Source organism: Panthera tigris, chromosome D3, assembly GCF_018350195.1.
Source record: "Panthera tigris isolate Pti1 chromosome D3, P.tigris_Pti1_mat1.1, whole genome shotgun sequence".
Classification (NCBI taxonomy): domain Eukaryota; kingdom Metazoa; phylum Chordata; class Mammalia; order Carnivora; family Felidae; genus Panthera; species Panthera tigris.
Window position 1 is genome coordinate 46,647,066 of NC_056671.1, and position 21,860 is coordinate 46,668,925.

At 38.6% G+C, this 21,860-nt stretch overlaps 1 protein-coding gene across 5 annotated transcripts in view; it reads right to left on the minus strand.

Moving 5' to 3' along the window:
* The window catches only part of OSBPL1A (oxysterol binding protein like 1A), a 242,774-nt gene that overhangs the window by 109,385 nt on the left and 111,529 nt on the right, over positions 1–21,860 (minus strand). Inside the window, exon 1 of one of the 5 annotated variants that reach the window (XM_007075999.2) lies at positions 21,418–21,778. The exons of 3 other annotated variants lie outside the window; for them this stretch is intronic. The gene's annotated coding sequence lies outside the window, so the exon portion shown is untranslated. One more of the 5 variants, XM_007075998.3, reaches the window with a different exon arrangement.

Here is a 21,860-nt window from a genome sequence, read left to right on the forward strand (position 1 = left end):
ATGGCTGGGAGAACTCTGGCTTTGATGCTGAGATGGGAAGCTTTTGGAGAGTTCTGAGCAGAGGAGTAACACCATCTGATTTCCATTTGCATACAGTCTCTCTGGCCAACAAGGAGTCAGGGGGAGGTCAAGAGTCCAATCAGAAAGATCCCTTAAAGGGCTGCTGCAACAGTCAGGGTAAGATGAGATGGGCAAGAGCAATGAAGAGAGCGGAGAAGTAGTCATAGCCTGAATACACTTTGTAGGAAGGCCTAAATGACTTGCTGATAGACTGCCTATGGGATATGAAAGAAAAGAGAAATCAAAACTCCACAGTTTTGGCCTAACCTAAAGACAGAGGCATCATTACCTAAACCGGGGAAGACTGCAGAGGGAGCAGAGACCATCAGGAACTCTGTTTCGTACATGGTTAAGTCTGAGATGCTGTCAGATAACCAAGTGCAGGGTTCAAGTAGACAATTCGGTATCAAATCTGGTGTTCAGGGAAGAGGTCCAGGCTGGAGAGAGAATTCTGAGAGTCATTTGCAAATAGATTGTATTTTAAGCTATGAGAGTAGAAACAATCACTAAAGGAGAAAGTGAGGTATAAATAGGAAGACATCCAAGGACTTTTCTTCTGATAGGATACGAGAAAGAACCAGCACAGAACACAAAAAAAAAAAACAAAAAAAGAGAGAGAGAGGAAGAGAGACAGAAGGAAAAGTAGTAGTGTGTGGTGTCCTGTAAGCTTCGGAGAAGTACTTCAAAGAGGAGTTAAGTGATAAACTATGTCAAACACCAATGCTAAATACCATGGGAACTAGGAAAAGACCTCTGTATTTGGTGAGGAGATCACTGGTGAATTTGTCACGGGTATTTGCAGTGGAGCACTGAGATAGTACTAAAGCAAAGATCTGAGTGGAGTGGGTCACGAAAAATGAGAGAAGGAAACAGAGAGAGTACAGCCCAAAATTTTGCCAAAAAGGGAGGGAGACAACTAGGGCAATTGCTGGAAGGGGCTATGAGAGTCAATAATGCTTTACTACGGAAAACACATTTTGAGAGAGCACATGTGCACATGCAAGTGGGGGAAGGGCAGAGTAAGAGAGGGAGAGAGAGAATCCCAAGCAGGCTCACACTGTCAGCACAGAGCCCAATGTGGGGCTTGAACCCATGAACTCTGAGATCATGACCTGAGCTGAAACCAAGAGTCAGATGCTTAACCGATGAGCCACCCAGGTGCCCCCAGCATGTTTCTACATTGATGGTAAAGATTCAATAGAGAGGGGGAAATTAATGTGAGAGTGAGAGGAGAGAATTGCTGGAATGATGTTCTTGAGGTTGCTAAAAAGGAGACTGACTTTGGCTCAGGTCATGATCTCACGGTTTGTGAGTTCAAGCCCCACATCAGGCCCTGTGCTGACAGCTCAGAGCCTGGAGCCTGCTTCAGATTCTGTGTCTCCCTCTGTCTCTGCCCAGCCCACCCCCCCCCCCCCCACCACCACTTGCAGTCTGTCTCTCTCAAAAATAAACCTTTAAAAAAACAAACAAGGAGGAGATCTAATCCACAAGTATACAGTTGGCCTTTGTTGGGGCACAGAAAGTCCACCCTTAGTTGCAGGAGGAAAGGCAGTAGAAATGGGCACAGACTTAGCTGCGTAGGTATGGGTAATAAACTTTTCTCCTAACTGCTTTTGTCTCAATGCATATGCGAGATACAGAGAAAAAGAAATAAAGAGGTCATTGACTTACAGATCCCAGCATGTTATGTAGTAAGAGGCCTCTAGTCTCTTAACACTATACATAAGAGAATCTGCCCTGAAAAATGAGATCATTTCCAAGGCTGTCCAAAGCCTCAGTCACACTAACCTCGTCGTCAACTCCAAACAGGGCAGCTGTTGCTCTTCCTGTCATTTACAGTCAATGCTCACTGGCTCTTGGCACCATTAAAAAATGTCCCTTACTGGCATTGCCATCTTCCTCAACCTGGCTCGAGACAAGAGGAAAAGAAATCCCAATGGGAATTTCCTCTGTGCCTCTCTGTTCTTAGGTTCCGCCTCAAGAAATAAGATGAGGGCCTATATATGGTTGTTGACTTACTGACATATTTTAAGTAAAATGACCTCAATGGAGCTTAAGCTGTTAATAATCTGTTAAAGTCAATTACTTCCAACTGTATCTTCAGACATTTAAATTAAGGAGGAATTTGAGGGGATAACTGGCTATGCCTACATGTAGGACAGAGCCCAATAAATAGAAGAATATGAACTCAGAATATTTCATAATTATTCTGTCAGGCTGATTTTAAAACAACGTCCCAAAGAAATAAAATCAATGAGAGATTAGTAGTATATACCAGCGATATAACAATGTGGAACAATTCACTTCTACAATGTACTACCAATAGTAGATTCAATACACATTTATTCCACTGCCTTCTTCAATGGTTTTGGCATTTAAAATAATTTGGTACAAGTGATCTCATAAATACTTTTCACTTTCAATTGCAAAGTTGAATCACTTGACAATGACTCTAAGATATATCTACATTAAATTAAAATTTCCACAAGCATGTATATTTTATATTCTAGAAGTAGCACTTAAGGATTATATTCCTAGAAGCACTATGCATACTTCAATGCATAGTTTCTAATATATAATATTTTGCATTATAATGTATTAAAAGTTCCAAAAGATTTTTATGTATCATGCAAAGAGAATGCTAAATTACCATATTAATGGTATATATTAAACACACTTCAAACAACTTTCAATGTAATGTAATAAATCAGTGTAGGTTATATACAAATGGCAAAATTCTAAATCAGCCTATTTAATAAAGATTCTGAAAAGTACTTAATTATTTTAAAGTAGTTTTTTAATCATGCATGGCTTTTTAACTCTCTTTCAAATATCTGTTCATAATTGTATTCCCCACTGACCAGAATGATTCCTGGAACATGCTTAAAAATAAGTATCGCAACAATATTTTTAAATGAATAAACACCAAGGTGTATAGTAACAGGAGAGGTAGAGGAGGCACTGAAGCAATGCAAAATAACTTTTTTGGAAAAGATCTCTTCAACTAGTATTTATGATATTTCAATGTTTACCAAGAAATAACTGAGCAAAAATGTCCCTAAAAATCTCATTATTCTTAACTTCAGTATGAGTTTATCTAGCAAAAAAAAAAAAAGACAATTTCATAAGCATTTGTATACATAGGGCTAATTTTATATCCGCTACCCATAAAGTATATGTATAGCATTTTACAGTTTCAAAGTCACTTTTACATACTATTAGTTCATTAAACCCTAACAACTCTTATGAGGAATATGAATGTGTGTGTGTGTGTGTGTGTGTGTGTATTGCATAAACTGAAGATCATAAGGTTTAAGTTCCTTGCCAAAGGTTAGCAGAGGAAGAACTGGAACCAAGATCTTTTAACTCCAAATCCCACAAGCTTTCCAATCCATGATGTGGCCCAGTAACACTGCTGATGGAAATACATGATCATGAGTCTTAGAAGCAGAGGTCTCACTTTAGGGAAATGGGTGAGGGGGAGGTGGTCAGGAAGGTAAAGGTTACCACTTTGGTGGACCAAGAAAATGGGGACAGGGTGTGCACACAGACTACAGCAAAACATTTGTTAAAACTATTCCTTGGACCCCCATCAGGGATTAGATCCCTGTAAAATGGCATTTTACGTTAGAAATCTGGCTGACTCCATACCCTCCAGGAGAAAGATTTCTCATTCCAAGAATTAGTAGATCTGTTCTCTTCAAAACCTGACTTAGAGCCAAGGTTATCCGTCATGAAGAGTAGATCTGGTTCAGCTATAGGATCTGTTTGGTTTTCCCTTTTTTAAAATTAGAAGGCCTAGTTTTAGCCTAGCCCTGTTGAATCAAGACTTCCAGGAATGAACGAGGCCTGTGTATTGTTACAGAAATTGATAATTTCTCCCACTACCTGTGGGAGAATCCCAATTTGTTAGCTGGCTATACTGCCCTCCAGCTAAAAGATTATTTCTCATTCTGTCAGCTAAGGCAATATGACTAAATTCTGCCCACAAAGAAAGAAAGTATTATGAAGAATTCACCAGATCTCCTTAAAGGGAAGGGCATACTCCTATTTTTGCCCTTTGTTCCTTCCTGCTGACCATAAAATCAGATATATGGAATAGCCCTTAACATCTGAAACTGCTATACCAGGCCCAGACTGCCCACCTCCTGTCTCCTTTAAGGTGGAAAAAAGAACCTCTAACTTATTTAAGCTAATGTTACGAGGTTTAGAGTTTTCTTGAATGCTAACACTAACATTAATAGATGTAATTTTTTTTTTTTTCAAAGCACTACAGATTATTCTGATGTGGCTCCTGGATAAGAATTACTAATTTAGGAGAATTTCCTTTCAGTTAAAAAAATTTTATTGAACGCCTACTACTCTTTCAAAGTAAATGCTAGGAATACAAAGTAAAGTAAGAGATTGACTAATCCATGGAGACATTATGGTCTAGTGTGAGAAAAAGACACTTCATACCCAGCTGTTATATTAAAAATGCATATCCAGGGGTGCCTGAGTGGCTCAGTCGGTTGAACGTCCAACTTCGGCTCAGGTCATGATCTCGACGTTCATGACTTCGGGCCCTGCCCCATGTTGGGCTCTGTGCCGAGAGCTCAGAGCCTAGAGCCTGCTTCAGATTCTGTGTCTCCCCCTCTCTCTGCCCCTTCCCTGCTCATGCGTGGTCTCTCTCAAAAATAAATAAAAACATTAAAAAAAAATTAAAAATGCAAATCCAGCATTACTTCTTCCTTAAAGCTTTTCAGTAGCCCCTTATCGCCTTTGGATAGTCTCCAAAGGTATGTGTACCCACGAAATAGAAAATCTTCCACATTTGTCAAAAACATTAAACAAAATATTACATACACCGATATGATATATATAGAGAGATACAGACTGACAACAGTGCACTCACATGGTCCACGTGCCACATGGTCAAGGCTAAAGTGCAGGACACCCAGTAACGTTCAGGGAAGAGTAGCAAGTACTGCTCAGAGACTGACAGAAGCACTCGCCTTCAGGACACTGTGCTGTACTACAGATTACGAGAGTTGGTTAGGAAGATTCACGGACAGTATTAATCCACAAAATACACCCATTTTAATAAAGGCTTCTGCAAAGGAACTTCAGAGTAAAGATAATGCTAATTATGGAAAGTGAGCAAGCAGAAAATGGCACAGGCTTCTACCACCAGTGCGTTGTTTGCTACACCTGGTGAAAACCTATTGTGCATAATCAGATGACAATAAGCCAGTTTTCCAGAAGATGTATACAACACAGCCACCTATTATTTACGTGTTGTTATTATGCCCTGAGATATAAACTAATGAGCATGTGAAGCCAAGACATTTGACTTAACATTTTACATCCGAGCTTCCACAGGGTGAAGACAAACCTCCTGCAGTCTTTTCAGTGACATTTAAAGTCATGTGACTTTCAGTCCAGAGCTTTACTCTTTACATTTCTACACTAAATGTAATAAAATCTTTAGAAACTCCTTTAAGGTGTTTCAGAAAAGACAAAAAACAAAAACAAAAACAAAAACAAAAAAACCCTACAAATCACTTGGGGAAACACTACTCTCAAACTACAAAAAAGTCTAAAATAGAAAACAGTATGATGAAAAAAGATACATTCCTTTGTCAGAAAATATTGCTATAAGGTACACAGACAAAAAGACTGGATGAAGATATAAAAAAACAATTTAGTGTGAGATATTTGCCCTATGGAAAACTACAGATGCTTTGAACATGTTTTGGCTAAATGATGTTTGAATAATGAGCCACAAGAACTACGTTTTGTTATGAACCTCTAAAGGGTAAATGTACCAAAGATATATTCTCAATGGTAAATAACGAATTTAAAATGTCTTACGGAAAAACTATGTATAAGTGTAATATACTGATGGAGTTATTTTGACCATAAATTTTAATAGATTCTGATAAATTTGATATCACAATGTGAATAGGAAAATAAAAAAAATACAGACTAATCAGCAAAATAGATTAAAAAATTATAAGCAAAATATTAGTATGCTAAATTATGCATAAAGAGGAAATACATCCCAACTAAGGTGGGTATTTTTTCCTGGAATTTAAGGTGAGCTCAATTTTTAGAATCTATCAAAACAATCTTACATGATTATATTAACAGATTTCTACGTTTGTAATTAACATACATATTACATATATATATATATATATATATATATATATATATACAGAAAATGATTCAATAAAAGTAAACCAACTAAAAAACTAAGTTTTAAGAAAATTACAATTATGTGTGTATGCCTGTACATACATATACACACACACATAAATATATATAAATATATGAGAAGGAAACTTCAATACAAAAAAAAAAAACCCTGAAAAAGTCTACCAAAAAAACTTAGAGCAAACATCTTATTCCATGTTAAAATATTAAAAGCATTCCTCTTAAAATAAGGAATAAGAATGCCCATCACAAGTTCTTTTCAACGTTTGTGAAGCCTTAGTAACACATTTAGCCAAAAAACTAAAGATAGAACTGAGAAAAAATGTTTTCAAAAGATATGGATGTCTGAATAGAAATGTCAGAGAATCTAGAATTATTTAGATATAAGAAGTGAGGTTGCTGGATGTAAGATTGATACACAAAAGTCAACATCAACCACAAAGCAAAATGTAATCCTTTCCTCCACTGAATTGCCTTGACACCTTTATCAAGACTTAGTTAATCAGATATGTGTGGAGATCATTTCTGGAATCTCTGATCTGTTGCATTCATCTGTGTGCCTACTCTTTCATCAATATCATATTCTCTCAATTATAACTTTATAGTAAGTGTTCAAATCAGGTAGTCTTAATCTTATAATTTTGTTCTCTTTCAAAATTGGTTTAGCTATACTAGGTCCTTTACATTTCTACATAAATTTTAGAATCAGTTTGTCAATTTCTAACAAAAAACAAAAGAAAACAAAAAACCCTACTGGAATTCTTCCTGGACTTATTTTGACTCTATAAATCAATTTGGGGAGACCAGACATCTTAACAATAACAAGGATATCTGTATTTAGGAGTCTAGTTTCTCTCCATGTATCAAAATGAGAACAAAAACAAAATCTAACTCTTAATGGATTATAGATCCAAATGTAAAGTTAAAACTCGAACACTTTTGGAAGAAAACATAGAAAATCTTAGCAACTATGGGCTTGGCAAAGATTTTTTTATATAGGTCATACAAAGATACACACACACGTATTATTATTATATATTCTTATATATATAAGAAGCTTGGATATCATCAATATCAAAACTTTTGCTTTTCAAAACATAATGTTAAGAAAATGAAAGGCAAATAAGAGACTGGGAGAAACCACTTATCCAGTAAAGGACCTGTATCTAGACTGTATAAGGAACTCATCTAACTCAGCAACAGAATGACAACCCAATTTAAAAATGGGCACAGGGGGCATGCCTGCGTGGCTCAGTTGATTAAGCGTCTGACTCTTGACTTTGTCTCAAGTCATGATCTCACGTTTGTGGGTTCAAGCCCCGCACTGGGCTCTGCGCTGACAGTGTGGAGATTCTCTCTCTCCCTATGCCCCTCCATTGCTCAACTCTCTCTCAAATAAATAAACTTTTAAAAAATAATACAAAAGGGCAAAGGACTTGAACAGACATTTCTCTAAACATACAAATAGCCAACAAGTATATGAAAGGATGTTCAACCCCTTCAGTCATTAGAGGAATGCAAATTATTACCAGGAGGTATCACTTTAAGTAATTAATTTTTAAGTAGGCTCCCTGCTCAACCTGGGGCTTGAACTAACAACCCTGAGATCAAGAGTCACATGCTCTACTGACTGAGACAGGTGCCCTGAGATATCACTTCATACTTACTAGGATGGCTATAGTTTTTTGTTTTTTTTTTTTTTTTCAAAGAAAATAACAAGTGTTGACAAGGACGTGAAGAAAATGTAAAATGGTACAGGTGCTGTGGAAAAGTTTGGTGGCACCTCAAAACACTCAACAGACTATTGCCATATGACCCAGGAAATTCAGTCTTAGGTATATACCCAAAAGAACTGAAACATTTTCAAACAAATACCTGTACAAAAATGTTAAAAGCAGCACTATTCACAACAGTCAAAAGCTGGAAGCAACCCAAATGTCCATAAACAAATGGACAAATACATAAAATGTGTTACATACATACAATGGAAAACTATTCAGTCATAAAAAGAACAAAGCACTGATACATGCTACAGTGTGCATGAAAATTGAAAACAGTGTTATTAAGTGAAAAGCTAGACACCAAAAGTTCAAATATTGTATAATTCATTTAGTGAAATGTTCAAAACAAGCAAATCCATATGGACAAAACACAGATTAATCATTTTCAGAGGATGCAGAGTGACTGCCTAGTAAGTACAAGGTTCTCTTTTGAAGTGATGAAAATATTTTGAAAGTAGACAGAGTGATGGTTGCACAACACTGTGACTTGCTAAATGCCACTGAATTACACACTCAAAATAGATATTTTTATGTTATATAAATTCTACCTCAGTTTTTTTTTAATCAAAAAAGAAGTCCCACAAACATTAATTTCCCATATTTCTAGGTATTTACCTAAATGAAATGAAACATTATGTCCACACAAAGACTTATACACAAATGCTAACAACTTTATTTACAATAGCCAAAAACTAGAAACAATCCATATGTCTGGCAACAGGTGAAAAAAAAATCCTGGTACATGGTGAAATGCAATACCACTCAGCAATAAAAAGTAACAAACTATTGATACATGCAACAACATAGATGAATCTCAAAATAATTAGGCTGAGTTAAAGAAGCCAACCTCCTACACCTCCAAAAAAGTGCAAACTGTATGATTCCGTTTATGTAAAATTCTAGAAAATGCCTACTGATCTGTAGTGGTAGAAAGCTAATCAATAGTCTCTTGTACTGGGGTAGGTGGGAAAGTGGGAGGTATTACAAAAGGCAGGAAGAAACTTCTGGAAGTAAGCATTCTTTATCTTGATTGGCATGATGGTTTCACTACTGTAAACATCCATTAAACTGAGTTACACTTTAAATATGCGTAGTACTGTGTAGAAGTTATACCTCAATAAAACTGTAAGAAATGATCATATTTAGCAAGAGTAAGGGCCTAGTAAAAAGACCACTCAATACTGATAATGGGACTTAAAATAATACATTTCTTATGCGAACATATTTTCAAAGAGTATGTCTGTAAAAGAAAAATATTCACTGATGCTACTGAAAACAACGTCAGTATTAAATAGTCATGTATACTGCATTTGTGTGTTCGCCAATACCCCTAAACTAAGACCCACCAAAACCCCACCAGTGGTTGCTGGGTTCTGGTTTTTATATTTCTCTCCATCGTCAACAGAAGATAGCTTTCTGTACACTACTGCATATCTTCCATATCTCTCATAACTTCACAATTAGAAAAATACCTTTAGATAGGTCTACTCAAGAACTGATGTTTGCATCAAATTTGCAAACACTGGCTTTGCATTAAACACAAAATGTTTGCAAGGTACTCTCAAACAGCGCAGAACACAGGGCTTCCGGAGGCATCCAGAATGAAAACCCCAACTGAGACTCTGTTAAGCACATTCTTGTCTCATTATGGTTGCAAAGCTTCTACCTAAAAATAGCTTACTCTTATATAACCACTCACCACAGATTTATATATTTTATGTATCCTTGAAATAAATTTCTTTTTTCAAGATGTGCCACCAGAGGTATAAACAATCATTTTTAAAAGCAGGGAAGTTTTATGGTAATCTAAACAAATCTGATTTTCAAAAGTTATTCAAAGATTCTGTAGTTGGTAGTTCTGATGAAAATAACTACAAAAAGTTATACATAGCAGAAGTAACACCTACCAAATCTCATTTTTTAAATGAATTTTAAAAATTTGCATACAATAAAGTCCATTTTAAGAGTATAGTTCAATGAATGTTCACAAATCTATACCCCATGTCACCAGCACCATTACAAAGATACAGAATATTTCTACTCCCACCCTCTGCCCCAAATTCTCCTGTGCTCCTTTACTGTCACTCTCCTGCTGTTCTCCCCACCCCCCACAACCACCGCTCTCATCTCCATAACTATGCTTTCTTTAGGTTTGTCTGTTCTTGATTTCAAATAAATGGAGTCATGTACGACACACTCTTTTGTGTCTGGCTTCTTTCACTAAGTACAATGTTTTTCAGAATCACTCATGTTGTTGCAAGCGTAAGCAGCTTTTTTTCTGTTCCTGATGCCCATTCCACTAGACAGCTATACCCTGATTTCCAACTCTTACTTTTCTAATGCCTTCAGTTCGGTCTATGTGGGAACAGTGTTAAGTCCAGAAAGACAGTAACTTTAACTTTGTTATTACAGAATTTTGATATTTCATTGTTTAAACAAGTGTTTTGCAGTTCTTAACCTGTTGGGGGGGGGGGGGAGACTAAAATATGCCAGGATCACAATTCAGTAGGTTCTAATTCCATCTGAAGAAAGCATTTTAATTAAAGCAGTGCTTCCCAAGTTTTGCAAGTCATGGCACAAACAGAATACAATCTTTGTATGGCAAACAGAAGAGATCAGCCACCTGGTTTAGACCCTTAGAAGGGTCTGCCCCTTCTAAGTGGAAAGGATTATTCATCTGAAGCTCACTACTTGGAGAGCTCTGTTAAGATATAGTTAAAGAGGGGCATCTGGGTGGCTCAGTTGGTTAAGCGTCCAACTCTTGGTCTTGGCTCAGGTCATGATCTCACGGTTTGTGAGCTGAAGCCCTGTGTCAGGTTCTGCGCTGAGAGCCTGCTTGGGATTCTGTCTCTCCCTCTCTCTCTCTGCCCCTCCCCTGCGTGCACTCTCTCTCAAAATAAGTAAATAAACTTAAAAAAAAAAAAAAAAAGATACAGTTAAAGGACAAGTATTCTTATTTTAAAAACCTATATTGGATTTTATAGAAAAAATCTTCTGCACACATAAAACCGTATGTAAAATAAAATATTGATTAAACAACCAAAGTAATGTGAAAATCCTTAGAGTCTTAAAACAGTGAATGTGGCTTATTTTCCCTTCTTTGAGTGCAGCACTTAAATTATTTTTGTCTTCAAAATTTTTAAAAATTGACCCATGACTGTGAACAGGTGCCCACATGGCCCTTCCAAGCCCAGTACAATACAACTTCTTTTTTATTGAATTTAGATTCAAATGAGTTAACATATAGTGTAGTGTTGGTGTCAGGAGTAGAAGCCAGTGATTCATCACTTACCTACAACAGCCAGTGCTCACCCCACAAGGGCCCTCCTTAATGGCCGTCACCCATTATGATACAACTACTAATCAAAGGGGAGTCATTATGCTTCTCATGCAATAAATACTCATCACCACCTACACCATGCCAGGCATGCCAAGCTTCAGAGGATCAGCAACGAACAATATAGACCAAACTCCCTGCACTCAGAGAACTTATCGTCTACTGGGAGGAAACAGCTAGAAATGTCTGTTAGATGGTGGAAAACATTGAAAGCAAAAATAAAGCTGGGAAGGGGGAAGCCAGTCCTGGGAGACACGATGGCCAGAGAACTCAGTGATCAGGTGCCACTGAGTTAAAGGCTGACAAAGCTGAGGGAGAGAACCAGGCAAGGACCTGGGAGAAGTGTGTTCCAGGAAAGGGAAGAGTGAACATTCTGAGGGGGAAAAGGCTCCCAGTCTGTGGGACAGAAGGAAGCCACTGTCCTCAGAACAAAGCTGGGGTTGTGCAGTGAAGCACATGAGAGGCCATGAGGTAGGGGAGCAGGGCCCTTCCCATGGGACTTTGCGGGACACCAGAGCAATCAAGACTCTTCCTCCAGCAGAATGGAAAGCCAATGCGAAGTGCCATGCTCTGCACTCAAACTTCATGTGGAACACTGGCTTCACTTCTGGAGGACGTACTTTTAGAAAAAACCTGAGAGAGATCATTGCAGAGCAAGAAAACGATCTGGAAAGCCAGACATTATAGTAACAGTTGAAGGAACCTGTGGATGTTTGTAGAATTTACTAGTTGCTCCAAATAGCTGAGGTATTGTCCCAGGAGAGGAAACATTAAGTTTTTGTGATGTTGCAGAGCACAGACGTGAATTAAAAGAGAAATGGAAAAAGTTTCACCTTAATGTAAGGTTGAACCTTCTTTTACTTTTAGCTTTACCACAGGGGAATGGGTGGTCATAAGGAAAAAACTCCCGTATAATAGTAGTATCAGCAGGAAGAGGAGGAGCCAACATCTAGGTATGTTTACCATATGTCAGGTGTTATGATAAATACCTGGCATACTATTTCATATAATCCTCCCACAATCCTGTGAGGTAGGTATTATTAACGATGAAGAAACTCAAGCTTATTGAGATTACGTGACCTGCCTGAGATCAGCCAACTATTAAGTGACAGAGCTGGTATTCAAACCCAGGTCTGTGGGACTCGGGCTCCAAGCCTGGAAGTATTGGAGCACACTGCCTGTATATCCACTGATGGCAGTCTCACAAGCACATAAAATGACTATCTAGCCTAAGAGAGGATTCTTGCAAATGGAGGAAAATTCGAGGACCTATAAGATCCTTTTGATGGCTTTGTGGTTACATTTTCCTCAATTTTCTCCCTAGTTTTTAAAATTTTACTTTGACTTCAAGATTTACAGAAAGTTTGTGCTCCTAAATATGGCTAAAGATCAAATAATTTCATTACAGAATATGTTAAATTCCCTGTTCAATTCTAATGCCCAGGTTAATTACTTTCTAGCTTTGATATTTTATTAGTTCCCATGGACAAATGAAGATAGGCTTGACTTTTCTCAAGTATATCAATTTCCTGGTTTCATATTTTATATCTGTGGTGATTCAAATATATCTTTCCATCTTCCTATGCTAACTCGGTAGACAAGATAAAATTCTTCTCAATTAAGCAATGACCCTTCAAAATACAACAGCAAGGCAACATCTGGTATCTAGAATACAGAAAGATAATGAAAATAAAGGTAGAATATGGATATTTAGACCTACACCTAGTCTTAAATCCATGGAAACCCTGAGAATTACCCATGCTTTGTGCAGCTGCATTTTCACTAAGGGAAAGGAGGGAAAAGAGCAAACCAGGGAGACTTGGGGCTATGTGCCCTCCACTACACTTCAACAGGGCAACTTCTGGTTTTGAAAATAAAGGAAAATCATGGCCTTGCACGGCTAGTATGGGGCAATGTAAGAAGAGACCGTCTGTCAACCCTGAGGTTGACATTTGGATAAGAAAGTGATTAACTCTACTTACTAAAAAATGTTTTTCCACATTTCACACCCATTAGGATGGCTACCATAACAAAACAATGGCAAGAGAAAATAACAAGTGTTGGACAGGATATAGAAAAATATACTTATACTAAGATATTTGTACGCTCATGTTCACAGCAGCACTGTTCGTTCACACAGACAAAAGGTGGAATCAACACAAATGTAACATCGATGGATGAACGACTAAGGAAAATGTGTGTATGCTTACAATGGAATACTATTCAGCCTTAAAGAGGAAGAAATTTCTGACACCTGCTACAACATGGATGAACCCTGAAGGCATTATGCTGAGTGAGATAAACCAGGCACAAAAGGACAGATACTGAGTGATTCTACTTATAGGAGGTTCCTAAAGTCGTCCAATTCAGGGAGACAGCAGGTAGAATGGCAGCTGCCAAGGGCTGGGGGAAGAAGGGAATGGGGAATTATTGTTTAACGGGTTTAGAGTTTCAGTTTAGATGAAACTAAGAGATGCAAAGAGTTCTGGAGATGGATGGTGGTAATGGCTGCACAACACTGTGAATGTACCTAATGTGACTGAACTATGCACTTATAAATAGTAAAGAGAATAAACTCTATGCTCGTTGTATTTTACCACAAATAAAAATCATAAGAAAAGGCTCCAATTGTAACATTTGCCATATATTTTAACTTGGGTACTTGAAATTATCTATTACCAAGTCAATACCCAAGTGCATATATTGTTGACATAAAATAAAACCATAGTATAAAGTACAAATCTATTTCTAACATTGTAACAACTATTTACTTAGTATTTACTGCTTGCAGAAAAAAACCTAAAATACAATCATCATACATGAATGCACTCTGAGGCATAACCACATTCAACCACATTCATAATTCACAAGAGAATGTTGTAATCCAGGGATTTCCAACCTGGGAGGCTATGAAAATACCGAATTTCTGACGGTATTAGGAGTGATGGAGCCCACAGGGGTGCCTAGGTGGCTCAGTCGGTTAAGCAATCAACTTTGGCTCAGGTCACGATCTCCCAGTTCGTGAGTTTGAGCCCAGCATCGGGCTCTGTGCTGACACAGCTCAGAGCCTGGAACCTGCTTTAGATTCGGTGTCTCCCTCTCTCTCTGCTCCTCCCCTGCTCACGTCCTGTCTCTCTCTCTCTCTCTCTCGCTCTCAAAAATAAACATTAAAAAATTAAAAAGAAAAAAAAAGAGTGATGGAGCCCACCAAGATACTATGGACAAGCCACAAATCTGGCTCTGAATTCTCGTAAGGCCAAAACAGAAAGAGAAATACAATTATGCCCTTTTAGTTGTCCACAAGGAAAAAATACATATCAATTCTTTAGGGAAAACAAACTCCCTCTTTGCCCTTAGCTCTAATTTCTTTTTCAGGGTAATGTATAGGGGAATGAGAGTATTCAAGGGCAGAATAATAATTTCATTAAAGCTAATCTTTTTTTTCAGGGGCGCCTGGGTGGCTCAGTCGGTTCAGTGTCCAACTTCGGCTCATGTCATAATCTCATGGTTTGTGAGTCTGAGCCCTCCATATGGCTCTGTGCTAACAGCTTAGACCCGAGAGCTTACTTCCCATCCTCTGTCTCCCTCTCTCTCTCTCTGCTCCTACCCCACTCATGCTCTGTGCCTCCCAAAAATGGACAAACATTTAAAAAAATTTTTTTTTCTTTTGAAATGCCCCTCAACAGAAATTGAGGATATAATTCTAACTTACAGCTTAGCAAGGGCTATTTTTCAGGAAATCAAGAAAATACATCCCAGGATGCAGTATTCTGATATATTTATCCTAAAATTAGACTATCTAGAGAAAGGGATGAATTCTGTTATCTTCTAAAAATGTGACCTCTATCAAGCAATATTTTCACAAAAAGAGGGACAGCATTTTCTGTGGAGAGCCTGGAATACAGGTATTCTGTGCAAACTCTGAAGACACTGCAATATTCTTGGCCATTTGTTTGTTTCTAAAGTTGGTATCCTTTTGTCAAACTAAGAAATTAGCTAATAGATGGCCACATAAGCTTTGAAACAAGATAGACTATCTTCTCTAATGGATAAATTTTCTAACTGAAGCTGAGTGTGATACAGTGGGGTTGTTCTTTCAGCACTAAATTTGGAGGCTGAATACTGGGTTTAGCTCTGAACGTGGCCCCTACCTCTCTACATAGACTTGGGAAAGTGGCTGTTCCTCTCTGCAGGCCTTCCTTTCCTCACCTGTCAAAAGTTAACAGATCATTGTATCAACCATTTGGAACTGTGTTTTGTGAAGGTGCCTTAGTGGACAGAAAGGTGGTTGCATTTGCCCTATGCCCCAGGGAAATCTTTTGAGGATCACCAGACTAGATGCTTTACAGTCTAAGAGTGATTCTACGACCTTGGGATTTTAAGCAACTAATCCATAACACAAACTAGCATAACAAAAATAAATGAGGAAAATATTCACAATTAAGTCCTTTCTATCACAAGAAATTTTACTAAGGAGAACTATATTCACAAACTTAATTTTTAATTCAGTTGTTTAGAATGTGAAACAACAAAATCTCCCTCATATAAGCACTGTAAGTAAAGGTTGATTTCTCAAGTAAACTCAAAAAGGCAGTATCCTAAGTGTAGCAAATAATAAATAGGTAATGATGCAGCTACAGGATAGTTTCCAGCCACCAGGTGTAATGACATGTCCATGTCTCTAGTCCCCATCTACCAGAGGACAGATGCCTCCTCTGAATCTCAACCACTGAGCACAACTTCCTTGCTTCCTGTCATTCCTGTGACACCTACGGCTTCCCATCAGGGTTTCTTTGATCCAACACCCCAAGCCACAAACCACTTCTCTGTTCCTGAATTGAGCATGAAATCCTTTCAAGGCATTTTTCTGAAAATAAAGCATGGGAAGACTGTCTCTTGTAAAACCGTTGGGTTTAGCCTTTCATCATTTGAGTCTCACAGCAACTCCTGAAGTAGAGAGAAGGCGTCTGTTTTAATAATTCTGTGTTACATGAGAGGAATAGGAGACCTAAGAATGAGCCGCCCAGAGTCACATGGCAAGACCACGGTCACTAATACTGGAGCCTGCAGCTCAGGACTCCAAATAAGAGCAAGTCTATATTGTCCCATCTGTGCTTTCTTCTTGGGCCTTGCCCAAAGTCTCCCTGACTTTGTTGTCATCAGTTGGATGGACTGAGTGAGGAGTAACAAAGATTATGCAGTAAATAAGGGTGAACCTGTGAGCATCCAAAGAAAATTAGACACAGGTTATCTGCTTTTTCCTCTTTGGTGCTGGAGCCAAGTTTCTGCAGAGAAGGAAAGAACAAGATGGCATATGTAGAACGGACAATGGAAAATCCTCCAAGGATGGGGGTGGGGAGAGGAGCAGGTAGAAAATTGGAAAGACAGTGAGAAACAGGTGAAGACAAGGGAATGATGATCATTCCTCCACCATGCAGACTGTCAAGAGGTAGAAAAGAAGTTGTCAGGGTGAAGGAAAGAGGAAGAAGATGAGAAGCAAGTCGGTAAAGGAAACAGAAATACCAACCAATGACAACAAGAAGAGTGAGGTAAGAGAAAAAAAAATTGGAAGTAGTTAAAACCTTTGCAAAAGTATTATGTGTTTTAAGTATTAGAAGGGCAGCACTCTACACATATTAGCAGTTCTTAGTCTAGAAAGATGAAGTCTCAGGAAATACATGATTAAGTCTATAAAATAAAGTAATGGATAAAAACCAGCAGGAATATATTCATTAAGTTACAAAATACTACAATTATGAAACCTACAACTTGAAATCTGGAAAAGAACAAATTTTGAACAAAATATGTCCTTCCAAGAGACAGAGGATAACAAATGTATAGAACCTAGGGAAATAAACTCAAAAAAAAGTGATAGAGAACTATAAAAATTAATTTTAAACAAAAAAGATGGCAACAAATAACAAGCTAAAGAGAGTTCTTTGAAAAATAATCAAATAAACAAAGCCTTAATGAGACTGATATTAAAAAGATATTGGAAATATCCCAATGAATATTAGGGAAAAAAATGGAAAACATTAGGAAAAAATACTTAATTACAGATTCAAAATAAGTTAAAAAAAATAGTAAGACTATTATGAAAAACCTTATAACAATAAATTTTAACACTTAAATGGAAAGGATAAATTCCTAGAAATAGAGAACTTGTCAAAATTGACCCCAAAAGAAAAAGAAAACTAAAATAGTCCTATAGCCATTAAATATGTCTAATTACTAGTTTAAAAATCCCACAAAAATAGCTTTATAAGAGGGAACAGACCACTTCAATTACATATAAACTCTTTCAGGGAACAGCAAAATAGAGAATACTCCCAAACTCATTTTATGAAGCCAGTATAATAACCTGGATACCAAGCCCTGATGAGGACAGAACCAAAAAAAAAAAAAAAAAAAAAAAAAGAAAGAAAAAGAAAAAAAAATTACCAACCAACCTCATTCATAAATAGATACTAAAATCCAAAAGAAACCAAATCGAGGAGAATGTTAAAGATAATACATAATGACCAAATTAGGTTTATTCCAATTACACAAAGGTGGCATATCATCAGAAAAAGTCTAAAAACATTAATTTGAAAAAATATAATTTGCCACCTTAATAAAGAAAAACCTTATGATGCTCTTATTAAATGCAGAAAGAATCTGATAAAATCCAATACCCTTTCATGATTAAAAAACCTCAACAAGAATTAAAAAGAACTTCAATAATCTGAAAAATGGTATTTATTAAATATCACTCTTAGTAGTGAATTATTAGAAATATGCCCCTTTTTAAAAATCAGGGATGAACACCGTTTCCCACCATCTCAGCTTCCATCCAGTATTGTCCTGAAGGCCCTCTCCAGTACAGTAGGAACATGAAAAATAAATGAGATTTAAGAATTGAAAGAAAGGAACAAAACTGTATAATTATTCTACAATTATGATTGTCTACAGAAAATCAGTCTGTCTTCATTATTTCTACTTTCTTGCTTCCCATTTACTCTGCAGCTTATTGCAATACACCTTCTTCCTATGCCATGCTTCTAGAACTTCCCCCATCAGTTGTTACCTCAACTCGTTGACCCAGCTGTCCCATTGGCCTCCCTTGTTCTGGACTTTTCCTGCCTCTCTGGCTGATTTTGCTCAGTGTTCTCCACTGGCTCCTTTTTTCCCTTTTTGTCTTTTAATATAAGTATTCAATCCTTTGATTTCAAACTCTTTCAAGATGGATGTCTCCGAGGTGACATTATTTACTCCTTCAGCCTCAAGCTCCATGTTTATTCAGGTGACTTCCAATACTAACGATTCACAAATTTTTATTGAATGAGTAAGGATGCCCTTCTTGGACGTCACCATGTCCAAAGGTGAACTCACCCTCCACCTACTCCCTTTATTCCCTCCTTCAGTAATTTATTCGCCATAAGCCTGCGAACTGTCTAGGATTCCATCTTCTCCATTCCACATATTCAACTATTATCGGCTCCTATTAGGTTATTTTTGAGTCTCTCTTGGCTTTGTACCTTGCTTTCCTTTTCAGTAGTCACCAACTTAGTTCAGACTCTGATTATCTCTCTCTTGAATTCCTGCACCTGGTCACCCTGTTTTCAGGCCTTCCTCTAATCCTTCCTGTAAGGAGCAAATCTGATTAAATCTCTCCCCTCTTCAAAATCTTTCAGTGATTCTAACTCCCAAGATAATGTTCAAACTCTTTAGGCATATTTAATAAAACCTTTCAAGAAGACCCTGCTTCTATTCATCTAGCTTTGACTGGTTTAGCAAGTTATCTGACAAGGTAAACACTGTGTAAATACTTACTGAATTAAGGACAAAAAATTACATAAAGTAATAGATATCAAATCAATGGTGGACCATTATAAAAATGTATGGGGGTTATATCCTTACTACTCTTAAGTTAAAATGAGAGGAAAATTGTATCTGCCTGTAACTCATTCAAAATTCATTAGACAGAATATAATCTGGTACTGCACTCTCTAGCAGGAATTCAAGACAAATACAATTGCATGCAGGTTACAGACTTGGTATCCTTGTGATACAAAAACTTACAGGAAAAGATCCTGGGTCATACCAAGCATGACAAGGCTAATCACACATATACACTCTCCCCGCGCCCACCTCCCCCCGCCCCAGCCTCATACTGCTTAATTAAAACCTTACGTATTTTTGTTCAAATACTTTGCAAATTATCAAAATGAAAACCTGCTTCATTTTACATAAACTTCCTATTTAACTTCTGTCCTAGTTGCTTCCAAAATTAATTTGAAATCTATTTCCTGATTATACACAGAAGCTAAAAATTTAGGAATAATGCTGAATAATGTGGACCAAGTAAAAAATCTAAATTTCTGCTTGGAATTAAAAATTCTTATAATCCTCACAGAGCTGATAAACACAATCGTATGTCTGAATACTAATAAGTTTATAAAAGCTTCGTAGAATATAAATGGTAAATGTCATAAACTGTACATAAAGCTGAAGACATGGTATTACATAACTATTTTTATCAATTATTTTACATACAGTATTCTAAATGTGCTTGACTGTATTTATATACTACCCTGTAGTATGTGCATCTGCTTTTAAATATGGAAAATCTAACACCTTTTTTCATTTCCCTCATTCTGCAAGGTGTACAACTGAGGGTAGAGAGATTATGTGGGTCACTTTCGGCCTCAATGAAATTCCGTAAAATGAGCCTTTAAAGAGTTTCTAAAGAGGGGAGACTAGAGTCTGGCAATCATAGTCACAGTGACACAAATGCTTTTAAGATCCCAGTCTAGTAAAAGTAGTACTGGGACAAAGGCTGAAATAGCTCTCTGGTCATCATGCTCAGATTAAATATCTACTCAATCAAAATTGAGCTAATTTACCAAAGTCATCAACTTCACTGCTGAAATCAAACATGATTTGGACCAGAGATGAACTTCGGTGTGTCCTCAAACAGAAAAAAAAAATTTTTTTTTATACTTAGATCCCCATATTCTAGCCTACACATTCCTCCACCAACACGCATTTCAAGCATTTTTCTCTTTTGAAAAAGATTCCTAAGTTACCCTATGTCTCTAAAACAAAATGCCTTCAGTCTGTCTTTGAATCTAATTAAAATTAAGAAACTTTTAATACCTTTAATAACTCTCAAAAGCTGGACTAAGCTCTTCCCTGGTATCTTCCCTTTCTTACTAGCCTCCCTCCAAATCCCAGAAAAAACCAGCACAACAGAAAACACAAAACAACTAGCCACATGCTCTGAATGCTGGGGAACGTGATTCTCCACTGGTTTAGGCTACAAAGAAAGCCTATGAGTAATCAAAAATCCTTAATCAAAACAAAGTTAAAAGCTACCTCCCTTCCCGCTCCCCAGCCCCAGTATAATTTCTCCTTTTCTCTTTAATCCACTCAAGTGTTTCCTTGGAATTTTAGCGGCCTCCAAACAGCGGATGGTAAGTTCATCTCAATGTCAGCCAGGGCAGAGACATGCAAAAAATCACTAACTTGGAAGGTTATTTAGGACAATAATGTCTTTCACTGCCTTACTCCTCCCACTCGGGCCCCACTTGACCTAGTACCAATATTTAGCTGGGAGAAAAAAAAAAAAATCTGTCCACAGGCTTTCCCCCCAGCGGCTCTTCCTGTGGGAACCCGACGCACACCCGGAGCCGGCAGGAAGACCCTGGCCAGGCAGGGACATCAGGGTCTCCCGGCTTCAAGCACCCCTCCCCACTCGCCCGCTGCTGCACTCCGCTTCCCGCACAGGCGTCCAACTATTCTTGGATCTACTCACATCCCTAGATCTCGTCTGGCCGCCCTCCCCCCTTCCTCCCCTGGTGTCCTCTGTCGCCCCGAGGCTGACCTAGCAAAGCCCCCGGCGGGCGCACACACTCACCCACCTGGGCCGGATCTGGGGATCCCCGGCAGCACGCTCCACCCTTCACTCCTCGGCCAGCTCCAGCACAAATGCGCCGGCCTGTCCCTCCGCCTCCCCTCCAGCCCAGCCCAGGGCGGCACCGCAAGGTCTCTCTAAGTCACCTTTGCTCGGCCCGCCCCCGGCTCCAGCGAGGTCAAGCAGAGGCGCGGCCCGCCCGCCAGCGGCCCAGGACTCCGGTGCCGGGCCGCCAGAGGTCCGTGCAGCGCCCTTCGGCCGCAGAGCCAGAGCCGCCCTCCCCTCCAGGGCTTGCCGGGGAGAGTGCGAGCAGCAGCGCGGGGAACGGCCTGCGGCAGGCAGCTCCGCGCTGCCGCTGTCGTCGTCCAGTCCCTCCTCCCGAGGCCCCCCTCCCGCGTGGCCCGCTCCGCGGAGGCGCAGGTAGGGACGTGCCCCGGACGGCGAGAGCCCGCACACAGCCCTTGCGAGCGAGCAGGCGGACTGCGCGCCCCGCAATTCTCGGGGAAGGAAGTAAGGAAACTGCTACTCGTGCTCTGCGTGCATCCCGCGGAGGCTCCTGCGAGGTCCTAGAGCGGGCTGTGTGCTCAAG